The sequence below is a fragment of the Anolis carolinensis genome, chromosome 1 (assembly GCF_035594765.1).
Source record: "Anolis carolinensis isolate JA03-04 chromosome 1, rAnoCar3.1.pri, whole genome shotgun sequence".
Lineage (NCBI taxonomy): Eukaryota > Metazoa > Chordata > Lepidosauria > Squamata > Dactyloidae > Anolis > Anolis carolinensis.
Genome location: NC_085841.1, coordinates 189,042,613 through 189,055,466, shown reverse-complemented (window position 1 = coordinate 189,055,466; position 12,854 = coordinate 189,042,613). Strand labels below are relative to the sequence as shown.

The 12,854-nt window shown below is 38.9% G+C and overlaps 1 protein-coding gene across 3 annotated transcripts in view; it reads right to left on the bottom strand.

The window, feature by feature from the left end:
* The window catches only part of creb1 (cAMP responsive element binding protein 1), a 44,257-nt gene extending 31,604 nt beyond the window's left edge, over positions 1 to 12,653 (bottom strand). Inside the window, exon 1 of one of the 3 annotated variants that reach the window (XM_062962558.1) lies at positions 12,313 to 12,653. The gene's annotated coding sequence lies outside the window, so the exon portion shown is untranslated. The remainder of the gene's footprint in view (positions 1 to 12,312) is intronic. The other 2 variants (XM_062962552.1, XM_062962548.1) reach the window with 2 other exon arrangements.
* Positions 12,654 to 12,854: the final 201 nt, after the last annotated feature.

Genomic DNA, 12,854 nt, shown 5'->3' with positions numbered 1-12,854 from the left:
AACTGAACGTGTAATTGAATATTTTTAAAACAGTAGACAAGTACAGTGATGGTTCAGGAAGGAAAGTGTGAATATGCATGATGATGATACACTGGTCATGACTCGTCCTTATCAAGCAGCTGCTTTGACGCTACATGCCTTCCTAGGGCTGTTGCAGGGTATAGTGCAGTGAAAAGATAAACACCTGAAAGGCCAGATGGAACTTGAGAGTTGCAGTCAGGCTCTTAAGCCCTCATTTAAAGCAATGAAGCTATAAAGTGCTCACCTTTTGCTGTCTTGTGATCTACATGCTTCAATATATTAGAAATAACAAATTATTCACAGGTACAATTAAGAATCCTATAATCATTAAAAAAAACATACTCTCACACCAAAGGAGCGATAAAGATTGTTAAGGAGTGCTTGGACTAAAATATTAATAAAGCACCTGTGAGCTTACATATAGGTGAAATGCTATGCAACAAATTAAAGCCTCAAATAGAAATTAACTTACAAAGCTAGAGGCAATGGGGCTAGATGAGAAAGTTTGAAAGTGAAACCGAAAATCTCAGAAGACACAGAAATGTCTGCCTAATACCTTATTTGTTCTGTGTGTAACTTAAAAAGCTTATGCATACTAAAAATTTCAGAGGCTATTTAAAAATCAATTTATTCAGTCCTCAGATACGATTGGTATTAATGTGTGCTTGGTACTCTTTTCTCCATAATTCAGTACAGTAGAGTCTCACTTATACAACATAAACAGGCTGGCAGAACGTTGGATAAGCGAAAATGTTGGATAATAAGGAGGGATTAAGAAAATGCCTATTAAACATCAAATTACATTATGATTTTACAAATTAAGCACCAAAACATTATGATTTACAACAAATCAACAGAAAAGGCAGTTCAATACATGGGGAAATTAAGTAGTAATTACTGTATTTACAAATTTAGCACCAAAACATCGCAATGTATTGAAAAAGCTGACTAAAAAAACATTGGCTACTAACAAATTGACCACAAATAAAGATAGAATTGCATAAAATGAACGTACAGTGACAACATTTTCGGATAGAATTGCATAAAATGAACTTATAGTAACATTTTTGGAAATTAAATCCCTAAAAAGTTCAATCCTTGCTGCCTAGAGAAACAGCTGTGGATCCGGGCTGGAGGCAAACTGTGTTTGATAATCCAGAACGTTGGATAAGCAAATGTTGGATAAGTGAGACTCTACTGTATTTGCAATATAGCATTCTGATGTTAAGAATGTAGGACAATTGTACCAAAGCATTCCAGGAAAACAAGAGGCGAAATTATCCCCTTGTATGCTACTGCTAAGATCAGGGGTCCCCAAACTAAGGCCCGGGGGCCGGATGCAGCCCTCCAAGGTCATTTACCTGGCCCCCACTCTCAGTTTTAGACTTAGGCTTGCCCAAAGTCTGAAATGACTTGAAGGCATACAACAGTCCTAATTAACTTGACTATCTCATTGGCCAGAAGCAGGCCCACACTTCCCATTGAAATACTGATACGTTTATGTCGGTTAAAATTGTTTTTATTTTTAAATATTGTATTGTTCTTTTATTGTTGCTGGGTTTTTTTGCACTACAAATAAGACATGTGCAGTGTGCATAGGAATTTATTTGAATTTTTTTTCAAATGATAATTCGGTCCCTCAAAAGTCTGAGGGGCCATGAACAGGCCCTCCACTTAAAAAATTTGAGGACCTCTGGCTAAGATTAACAGTCTGAACAGACAGCATTAAAGACATGGGCATTTTCATTTTGTCCTGGAAATAGAGTGAGGGAAGCGAAGTGCGCCCTTGGATTTCATGTATCTTTCTGAGACAGTTTTTGCCACCCTTAACCCCTTCCCAACAGATCTTTTCTACCTCCTCCCCTCAAAGTGAATTAAGATAGAAGATCCATAGCTTCATCCTTTAAATGAACTGCAACCCACCAAAGGTGCCCAGCTTTTCCTCTTCTTTTGAGGGCATTTTTAGCATATGAGATAAGGCAGCCATTACAGCATATAAACTCTGCAGTTTCCAACTCCTGAACCAGAGAGAGATAAATCTATATTTTAATATTTATGTAAGTGCTATTTCTGTCATCCTTATGTTGCAATACAGCACAGATAGATAAATTATTTTCCTCCAGAAATTTTTAAACTAGAATTCCCACCAACCCTAGTTCAGTAGTAAAAGATGACAGGAGTTGCAGTTCAACATCTTGATCACTTTTATTACATCAATTTACTCCATATATGAAAATACCCTTAAGTGACCTGATTGCCTAAATTAGTTGCACATCAGGTAATCTGTTATTTAACAGAAGGCTTACTTTCCAGACATTGTTTCTCAGATGTCTTGCAGCTTCACAATTTAAAGAAGTAGACGTGTTATGGCTTTGAAAGCAATAGCCATTTCAAAGACGACTGAGTACAGTATATACAAATGAGTGTGTGTATACACTTACACGCACATACACACATACATACATACACACCTATATGCATAAATAAGATAAAATAAAGAGAGAAGCAAGCAAGCTTTCAGTTCCTTAGAATAAACACAGCATATTATATGGTATGTTGAAAGTAATTAAAAAATCCTTTTCTTTGTGATGAAATAAGCATGCAAATTTTGTAGGGAATCTTGTATCAACTTTGAAACTAATTGAGAGAAAGAAGTCTGTAGTTTTTGTACCCAGTTTACCTTCATCAGATGCATCCTATACATCCAGTATACACAATCCTAATATATTATGTGTCTGATGAAGATAACATACATAAAAACGTCTACTACAAAGTTCTTAGTTTCAAAAGTGATACAAGGTCACATATTGTGAAAGGGTTTTCCTTAATCTGGAGTAATGAATAGTGGCCACACAGAACAGTACACAACTAGATGAATAATCCATGCTCGCCACACTCATTGGCTGGCACACCATTAGTGGCATATGCAAGTCTAAGTTAGCCTTACATCTCCATGTTTGGTGACTATGGGGGTTGGGATTCTTTTCCTCCACCAGCAGTGTCCAAAATTCCCCTAACCTTTAGTAAAGAAATTGAAGTCCACTTTGCATTTTGCATGTGGGAAATGAGGGAAGATCAGATAAATATCTGGCTATGTCACCATAGCTAAATGTGAATTATTACATCAGCCACGGAGACCTCTAGAACCTGGCCAACCTCAGTGGAATCAGTAATTGCTTTGCATCTGGCTATAGGGTCATAATCACATTACAGGAACACAGCCAGATGCTTCTGTGATTCTGCTGTCTGCTAGGCACAGCATGGCCAGGTGGCTTCAGAAGCTCAAGGATAGGTCCAGGGAATGTTAAATGGCTTAGCATAGCATAGTTCTGCATGTGGAATTATCATGCTATACTAAGCCATGCAGGATTGTGGTTATTATCTGATAACTCTTTTTAGAGCCCTTAAGTTGCTACAACAATATTCCTGCTCTCTTTTTATTGATAGGTTGCAATTCCAATATATCTAAAGAGATTAAGAATTAAAGGATTCTTATGCTATGTTTTTTTAAATTCTGGTTGGGGTGGATTGCCCTTTTTATGATATCAGGGAAGTGATTATTTTTCTTTCACTTGAAGTAAACAACAGCAGTAAAATATAAAACAATTCATATATAACATGTAGATTGTGTCCATACAGGCAATACCCTATGTATATTAATACAGTAAAATCTTCAAAATAGCAGCTGTATTCAAGACTATGTTCATGATGTAATTATTGGTTCTGAAAGAGCATCCTTCCTAATTACAAAGTGAGATCTGATCAGGAAGCAGTTTTCTTTCCTATTCGTCTTGGTTGGTTTCTCTAAATGCATAATAGGTGCTATAGTCATGTTTCTTGTTTGAGAAATTAGTACAGTAAGTTATCAGATATGTTAAATAGTGGTGTGAGACAGTCAAAATGTTACATCAGGAATGAGGAATATCTGTATCCCCAGATGTTGGTGGTTCAACCCCAACATTGGTTATGATGGTTAGGACTGATGGATTTACAGTCCAAAGTCTGTAAGGTAAACTTTGTCTGCCCCTGCAATAAAGTAATCTGATGCCCTTTTTGTCTTATTTGCTAATGTTTTTAATTGTCCAAGTCTTTATAAGCTCCCATTACACCAAAGATTTATATGTAGGGTATCCCAAAAGTCACCAGACACAGGGAAATTGTAGCTAAACGTATCTTTTTAAAAACAAAATATTCATTACAAAATACTCTCTGTGTTGGCCACCTCTTTCTCCCCCACTCATGGTGAACACATTCCAATATATCTGTTGTTATGCAAGTAATTGCATTTTGAATGTGTTCCAAGTGATCCGTGATCTTTTCCTTGTACACCATGGTGTTTAAGTTTTTCCACAAGTAAAACTCAAATGGGGAAATATAATATAATATGGGTTTGCTCATTTTTCCTATGTCTAGAGACTTTTGAGACACCCTATATAACACCTTAAATTCATTTTGGTGTAAAAGTACATCTAAATTATTTTCACAGAACTGGTAGTTTTTCCAAAAGTAACTTGAACTCAGCCTTACATATGTGACTTTGAAAACAAGGTACAATACACCAACCTATGTACAATAATACATGGCTTCCTCAATATGCAAACACCAAATAAAATATGTAAAAAATGAAATAGTGGTTAACTTATAAAGACAGGAAGATAATCAATCTCAATTACTAAAAACCAAACCTTTCATGATTTTAAGAGGACAAATGAATGCACTCCAAACGGGAATATATGGTGCAGTACAGAAAGAGTGGTTGTCCAGTTCACAGGTTGTTCCTTCGCATATATAAGAACAGAGAAGTTAGCTGGGGTAACCTGCATAAGGAATTTCTGTTCACAAAAATTACTTATGTCTTTTTGGAAGAATGTTTTATTGAAATAAAAGTGACTGGTTTCCTAATAATTGGAAAGAATTAAAAGTTTGCGAACAGGAATTCCACTTGCATTTTCTTTTTTTACTTTTTAGTATTTTCTTTATTGTGAAAGAAAACAGAAGACAACATTGCTTCAGTTGCCAAATCCATATGGGATGGGGTAATCTTATTTACAGTGTTGCTCGCTATATCCCCAGGGTAAAACTGAACATAGCCGTAAAAACAGCAACTAACTGAATTCCTTATCAGTTTCTGGCTAAATATTTGTTTAAGAAAACAATATGATAATGTACAAAAAGCAAAGTTGTCAGTGAGTACCATACATGGTGTATAACTCGACCGCATGTGTAAGTTGAGGATAAATTTTAGGGGCCAATTTATGGACTTTGAAATGACCCTTGGATAAGTTGAGGGTCATTTCATGAAAAGGGGAAAGCGCCAGCATGGTCCTTGCTACCACCATCACCATTTTCCCACTCAGGTATTAAAAAAGGCCTTTCACCACTATATACAAGAGATGGTGATGGTTCTTTCTTTTTGATAAAAGGTTCATTACTAATTCTTAGGAACCATTTCCTTCTTTGAGCAGAGTCGTGACAGGCAAAAGCTTAATTTGTCCTGAGAGAACTTTTTAAAAGCACGGAGCCCTCTACTCTTTATACGCTCCTTTGAGAAGAAGCATCATAGAACTGTCTCCATCATTTTCCCCACATAGGGATTCATAAAGGCCAGAAGTGGTGTCATAGTAAATAAGAATTAAGGTGCAGTACTTATGTTGACCCATCAATAAGCCAATCCAGGTTTTTGAGGTTGACTTATTTACTAACATTTTTAGATTTATACATGAGATTATATAATTTATTTTTCCAAGAACTACAGCTAAAAATACTGTATGCTATGCTGTACTGAAATTAAATAGAAAAGGAGGCATTTTCCAGATATTCAGAAAAGTGACTAAAAAAACCAGTTCAATTTTTCATTTTATTTGAAAATGCCAATCCAAATGCCTTTAGATTGAGCACTATGTAACACGTAAACCTTAAAATATACAGATTAGAATCAAGTAAAAAGATGCTCATGTTTATTTCATTTTTCAAATAAGCCTAAAGGAAACAATCTCTATCAAAAGATATGAAAACTGATTTCCAGAAATATACATGGAAATAAAAAAACACAAGGGTTTTCTGGCTTTAGTGTTATCATTTTCAATATATTATGTATGTTGTATGTTACTGAGCTCATTCAGGTTTACTTTCAAGTGACTGTAGGCTCATATGTGTAATGAGATCAATTTGATTACAGTACAATCATAAGCCCTGTTAACACATTTTTTTGCAAATTGTGACTATGGCTGTTCTTTCAGAATACATTTGGGTTCAAGATAATATTTAGGGGTTTTCAATTAAATGAACAGATAGCTTATTTAGCTTGTTTGAATCCCCTTCAGGGGAGATAAAGAAGGGTATAATAATAATAATAATAATAATAATAATAATAATAATAATAATAATAATAATAATATCACCAACTTTCCTCTGTGCTGTTGAAGCCACAAGAGTTGGATATGTTCTAAGGAGGTTTTTCTCAAACTGTTAGATAGGTCTCCTTAGGTCATCAGGAAGAGATGTGATAAGATCCTGAGGCAGATTACCAGCCAAAACAAAAATGGGCTTATTACACTTTAAAAAGGGACCCTTACTGATTCACAGCATGATCCACAAATAAAAGTTACTTTATTCCAGTAGTGACAATGCACAAGGTTTTCATGGGAAGCAGAGGCAAGCCTGAGAACCACTTATTATAGGGCACACTGAATTCATATAGGCCAACAATGAACTCCAACAGATTTTGTTAAAACTACCTGTGAAATATATATTCACAAACATGTCCTCGGATCTTATATCCTACAAGGGCATTGCAGCAAGGTCGACAAGGTTATGCTTCTAAAGACAGAAAACTTGAAAACTACTTGACAAAAGTCCATTAAAGTGGGATCACAATTACCCATTCTTGGTTTATAAGTATACAGATTATAGATAAACACATTTAAAAAACTAAAAATGGCTCCATTTTATAAGACTGGTTAATGGACTAGAAGCTATGGTTACCTTCTCCAGTATTTGGCTATTATGCATGACTTGTGTACAACTTTCAAACATCTTCCAAATATCTTCAAGTGTCAACAAGGAGAATAGTTATGTGGCAAAGCATATACTAAATATGTCAAAGATATAAAAAAAATCTAGATGAAATAACTACGGCAGTCCAATATAAACATGAAACTAAAGAAAGTTCCCTGACTATAACACTGATTAGGATGGTCTTCATCACTGCCAGATGTTCCAGAGGACAAATGATCAAAAAAGCAATTTTTCTACTGCCCTTGTAATAATACTGATGTCAGTCAGTGGTCATATTATTTTCTAATTTCTTTAGATAAGATAATCTGAAATTAACTCATGGTTTCACCTCGGACTACAGGGAAGAGCTGTTGTCAGGGGCACACTAGCTCTTACTGGAATTCTGTAAGGCCTCATTGCCTTTGTTACGCCTGCAATCCAATTTTAGAGTGGACACTATTTATGTTCTTCTTTAGACTTCCTGTTTTAACAGTGTCTTACAGGCCTGTAAAAAAAGGTGAAGCAAGCCAAAAACACCTGGGGGGAAAAAAAGAATGTCTAAGAACATATTACAGAGTCTTGGGGACACTACTGACTCTTTTAAATGTTAAAAACAGCCATCAGAATTGGTTTGTGTGTGTTACATACACTTGCAACAATTTCACTGGGGTACAATATCTATACTTTAGAAATAACTAATCTAACAGAAATTGTTTCCTAAGCAACATCTTCTGTTAAATTGAAGGGAGTCTGAAACTAGCATAATGTGATGAGAGCCATACACAACTAGGTTTTGAGAAAGATCCTTAGCTATCAGAACAGGACACCTACAGTATGAAAATTGTAAAGTGACCACAAATCAATATTTATTAGACATAATATGTACTTCACAATCTACCGTGTTTCCCCGAAAATAAGACAGTGTCTTATATTAATTTTTGCTCCCAAAGATGTGCTAGGTCTTATTTTCAGGGGATGTCTTATTTTTCCATGAAGAATAATTCACATTTATTGTTGAACAAAAAATGAACATTTATTATATACTGTACAGTAGTTATCACAAACCAGCATAACCAGACAAACTGTGAATCCTATCAAGAATTTCTTGTTACTACCATTATTTCCATGTACAACTGGTATGTACATTTACCAATCCTGCATGCTCTGGTGTTGTTTGGCAGGTGCTGGGCATGCTTCCAAACAAAAACTTTGCTAGGTATTACTTTTGGGGGAGGCCTTATATTTAGCAATTCAGCAAAACTTCTACTAGGTCTTATTTTTCAGGGATTTATTTTCGGGGAAACAGGGTAGCTCTCCACGTAACTCAACAAAAGGCAACTGAATACAAATGACTTTGAAGTAAGAGAAAAGCCATCTCTAATCACTTCCTATGTGTATGGTGCCTGGGATGTGAATGTGCACTCCATACTCAACTAAATAAACCCAATATGCCAAATTTGAGAAACCAAAAGAGAACCTACAAAGCATGCATAAAATCTGGAACTATGTGACAGAAGAACCAAATGAACTAAAGATATTGTTTGCAGATGACCCAGTTCCTCTGTTCTCTGCTACAGGGATTTCAATTAGTATGGTGATGGGCACAGGTACTTTCTCCTCTTAAGTCTATAAAGTACGTACTTTCAACAGTGCTTCTTAAGTTATCTGATGTGGAGAATCAACATGTTCTTTTCTCCCAATGCACTAGTATATTTGTGTCCATTGGGTTTTGTTTTGGATTGGGGTCTTTTTTTGTCTTGGAAGTCTTCTAGGGTCTGGCAGCAGATGGCTTGAGTATCATCACAATTTCATGGACCACAATGTTGAGTAGCATGACTTTAAAACACAGGACACAACTTTTTTCCTGGCAGGTCTCTTTCACAAAGCTAAGAAAGTGGTATGAACTACTCGAGTTTACTTTGGAAGGAAAATCATTTAATTGTTATAAATATGAAATAAGCAAAAATGAAAATTTATTTTTAAAAAATGTCAGTGACCATAACACTGAGAATTGATTTTTTTTGGCTCATTTTTTCCACACACTTTATCAATGTATATATTTTATAACAGAGGATTATACCTAAGGTGTGTGTTTTTTTTTACACTTAACTGGCACTCTCAAAATGCCAATTGCAGCTTGTTTGTGGAAGATGGCCCATATTACCAAATCCCCAATTGACTGCACTATATCCATTATGTTCTAGAAATTTCTCAATACTTAAGGACAGATTTTCAAAGGGGCTATGGCCTATGTTGAAAAAAGATCTAGAGATATAGTGTCCAACTTTCTATAAAGGCATTAACTCTATTACATTCAGGCCATAGCATCTAGTGTGTTTGGCAGGGAAGGCTCTAGTCCAGTGGTTCCCAACCTTTGGGCCTCCAGGTGTTTTGGACTTCAACTCTCAGAAATCCCAGCCAGCTTACCAGCTGTTAGGAAGTGTGGGAGTTGAAGTCCAGAACACATGGAGGCCCAAAGGTAGGAAACCACTGCTCTAGTCCATGAAGCTAGGAAGCTCTTGTTCATTAAAAGTATGCAATATTTTGTAAAGCCACAAAATTATGTTAGAATTTAGTAACAAATCCTCTTTAGAACTGTGTGAAATTGTTGCATTTGTGAATACAGGTATAAATCCAATTGCCACCCCCAACTAGATCAATCGAATCTATTGAATTCATGTTCAACTACCAAGTTCAGATTAGTTTTCCTAATTGTGGGTAATAACTGGATTTAGGCCACAGTTTGGTGGCCTAAACAAGGATACGTGAGAACATTTCTGTGAAATGGAAGCAATACAGGAACAACAAAAACAATAACAAAAAGTGACACTTCAAATATGGCTGCTTATATATTAAAGCATGTTAGGGAAAACAATCAAGAGCAATGTTTGGCTGAAAACTGGAACTTCAGGAGATGCAAATTTTAAAGGAATCCTAGACTGAGAGTACCAACTATATCTATCTATCTATTTATCTATCTATCTATCTAGTGAAATTCACTTTTGGGGGATGGCTAAATCTGTTGTCTATAACAGAAAGTAACTAAACTGTGTTGTTAGCATGGTAAAACCTCTCCTATGTTGTTATGAAGTGTGCATTAATCAGCACCAAGTAACTTCCCTGAAACTTAATATACTGCGATACTGTTGCTAAAATTAGCTCTTTTACTTTGTGGCCTATTTTGCAACATAAAAAATTCTCAGAACTTCCAATGCAGCTAAAAATCCAGGTTTTTGTTTTACAATGTCTGAAATCCCAACCATTGTTGAAAGACAACAGAGAGGGGTTAGCAGGAAGTGGTAAACCCCCTTTACTGGTAGACTGGTTCCTCCAGCCCAAAGAGGCCTGTGAGCATTAACCCCAACGACAAATCCCCCGTTCTAGATTCCAAAACAGCTATGAGCAAACTTTGGTCCTCCAGGTGTTTTGGACTTCAACTCCCACAATGAAGTCCAAAACACCTGGAAGGCTGAAGTTTGCCCATGCCTGTTCTAAAATATGACTTTTAGCTGAGGGAAAAGACATTCTCTCAGAGGCTTGGACTCTTATGGACATAAGATTTGAATAGGCCTCCAAATTTCATCCTAATAACTTCAGAAATAGGGAAAGATGAATGAGAATGCTTCCCATAAAATGGAAATAAAACACTGTATTTGCCTTGTTCAGAGGGAGAAGCAATATGGAATGGGAAGTGGGAAATTGCCCACCACACACTCAACACTTTATTCAGAACGACTCTACTCATAGCTGAAGCTAAACTTAAAATACAGTATGTGTAAACTTTTCTTGCTTGCACGCTTCCTAGCCCTCCAATTTAGTGCATTGCTTTAAGTGATCTCCCTTTGTTGCTTTGCTGAGTGCCATGTAAACTGAACCTACAAATAAAACAAAGCATTAATAACACAACTGCTGCATTTAATACAGCGCTGCTCCTAAGCACTCAACCAAGTACAGATCAACAGGGAAAAAATAAAAATAAAGCCCAGAGCAGTGAGGATTAGAGATGAAGCAAATACAAGTTTCCAGCCCCCAAGCTTTCATCATATCCACACAGAATTGTGAGGAAAACAAGATGTTCAAAAATAGCGTTGATCCAAAATACTTTTATTTCAAAAGGAACTTTCGGAGGGTTTGGAGCACTTTGTTTTTTTAAAAAGACAATAGAGTGGGGTTAAGAGGAAGTGGCAAACCCCCATTACTAGTAGAGTAGCTCCTCCAGCCCAAAAAAAACGTCTTGCTGGTACAGTGGAGGGGGACTCCTGCCAAATGGATGCTTTATGTGAAAAGAGGAAACACTAGATCAGGCATGGGCAAACTTGGGCCCTCTAGGTGTTTTGGACTTCAACTCCCATAATTCCTAACAGCCTGTTTGGAATTATGGGAGTTGAAGTCCAAAATACCTGGAGGGCCCCACTAGACCACATGGGGCAAACTCGGGGATCTGCTTCAAGCACAGCTAAGGCAGGTATTATGACGATCCATCATGACGAGGATCACAACTTCCCTTTTCTCCCAGGACTCCTAGTGCAAGATTGTCAAGGAAATCCCTGCTCAGCAATGGGCGGGAAAAGACAAGAGAAAGCTGGGGTGGGGCGGCTAACTTCTTCCTTGGCTGGAAGCTTGAAGAGCGAGGCGTGTGTGTGTTGGATCCACTAGATCCGTATTGCCGCCCTAATAATGGGGGGACACCTTGGAAGTAGAGGAAGAGGCTCGAAAGGGCGGAGAAGGGAGGACTGAAGACCAAGAGGCGGCTGTTAACCTCGCCATTGCACCCCAGGAGCGCGCGTTTATTACCAAATCATTATTACAAAAAGCGTTTAGGGATGGAGATAAGGGAGGAATATAGAGGGAAGACCCTCACGCCTCTCCCAAGGGCGCCGTGGCCTAGTTTTGCCCCCATTTTGCCGCCATTCTCCTCCTCCTCGGCCCGCCCGCCAGGCTTGGCTCGCCTCGGCTCTGCCTGGCCCGGCCGCTTCCATCCGCCATTACTCTTTGTTCCTCCAGCAGCAGAGCCGGGCCAGGAGACCAGGAAGGAGAGGCTCCATTTTAGAAATTAAAAACGCCTCACTACTGAGGGAAGGAAAGCGGGGGAGCGAGCGAGCGTTAGGCCCAAGCTTGGCTCTCCCGCTCTCTCTCTGCCTCCTTCCTTCCCTCGCTCGCTGCCTCAACGGCTGCTGCTCTTGCCGCCGCCCCTCCCTGTTTGCCTCCTCTCTCTCTCTGGTCCGCCTTTGTCTCGGCCTCTCTTTCTTTCCTTCGTGCTCGCTTTGCTTTCTCTCTCCTTCCTTCTCCTCTTACCGGCCAGAGGCTGCTCCGTCACTGCTTTCGTTCGCGCCGAGGCTCTCGCCGCAGTTTTATTCTCTCCCCCACGTAACACACCGCGTCAAACTACACCTCCGCCGCGTCACTCACAGGACACACACACCACGCGCCCGCTCGCTCGCTCGCTCCGGCTCTCTCAGCGCCGGCGACAGCAAGGCCAGGCAGCCAAGGCAAAGCAAGGCAAGGCAGGCAGCAGAGCGGCCGACGGAGGGGAGGGTAAGGGAAGGGGGGGGAGGAGGAGGAGGAGGCCAGGGAGGGAGGGAGCAAGCGCCGCCGAGCATGCCTTCGCTCTCCTCCCCCCTCCCTTCTCTCCTGCCTCGCGCGCACTCCCCCTCCCTTCTGCCTCACGCTCTCTCCCCCCTCCCTTATTATCTGCCTCGCACTCTCCCCCCTCCCTTATTATCTGCCTCGCGCCTTCTCCCTCCTCCCCTCCTGCCTCGCGCGCTCTTTGCCCCCCTCCCTTTTTATTCTGCTTCGCGCTGTCTCCCTTGTCTCTCTACCCTGCGCTCCCCCGCCCT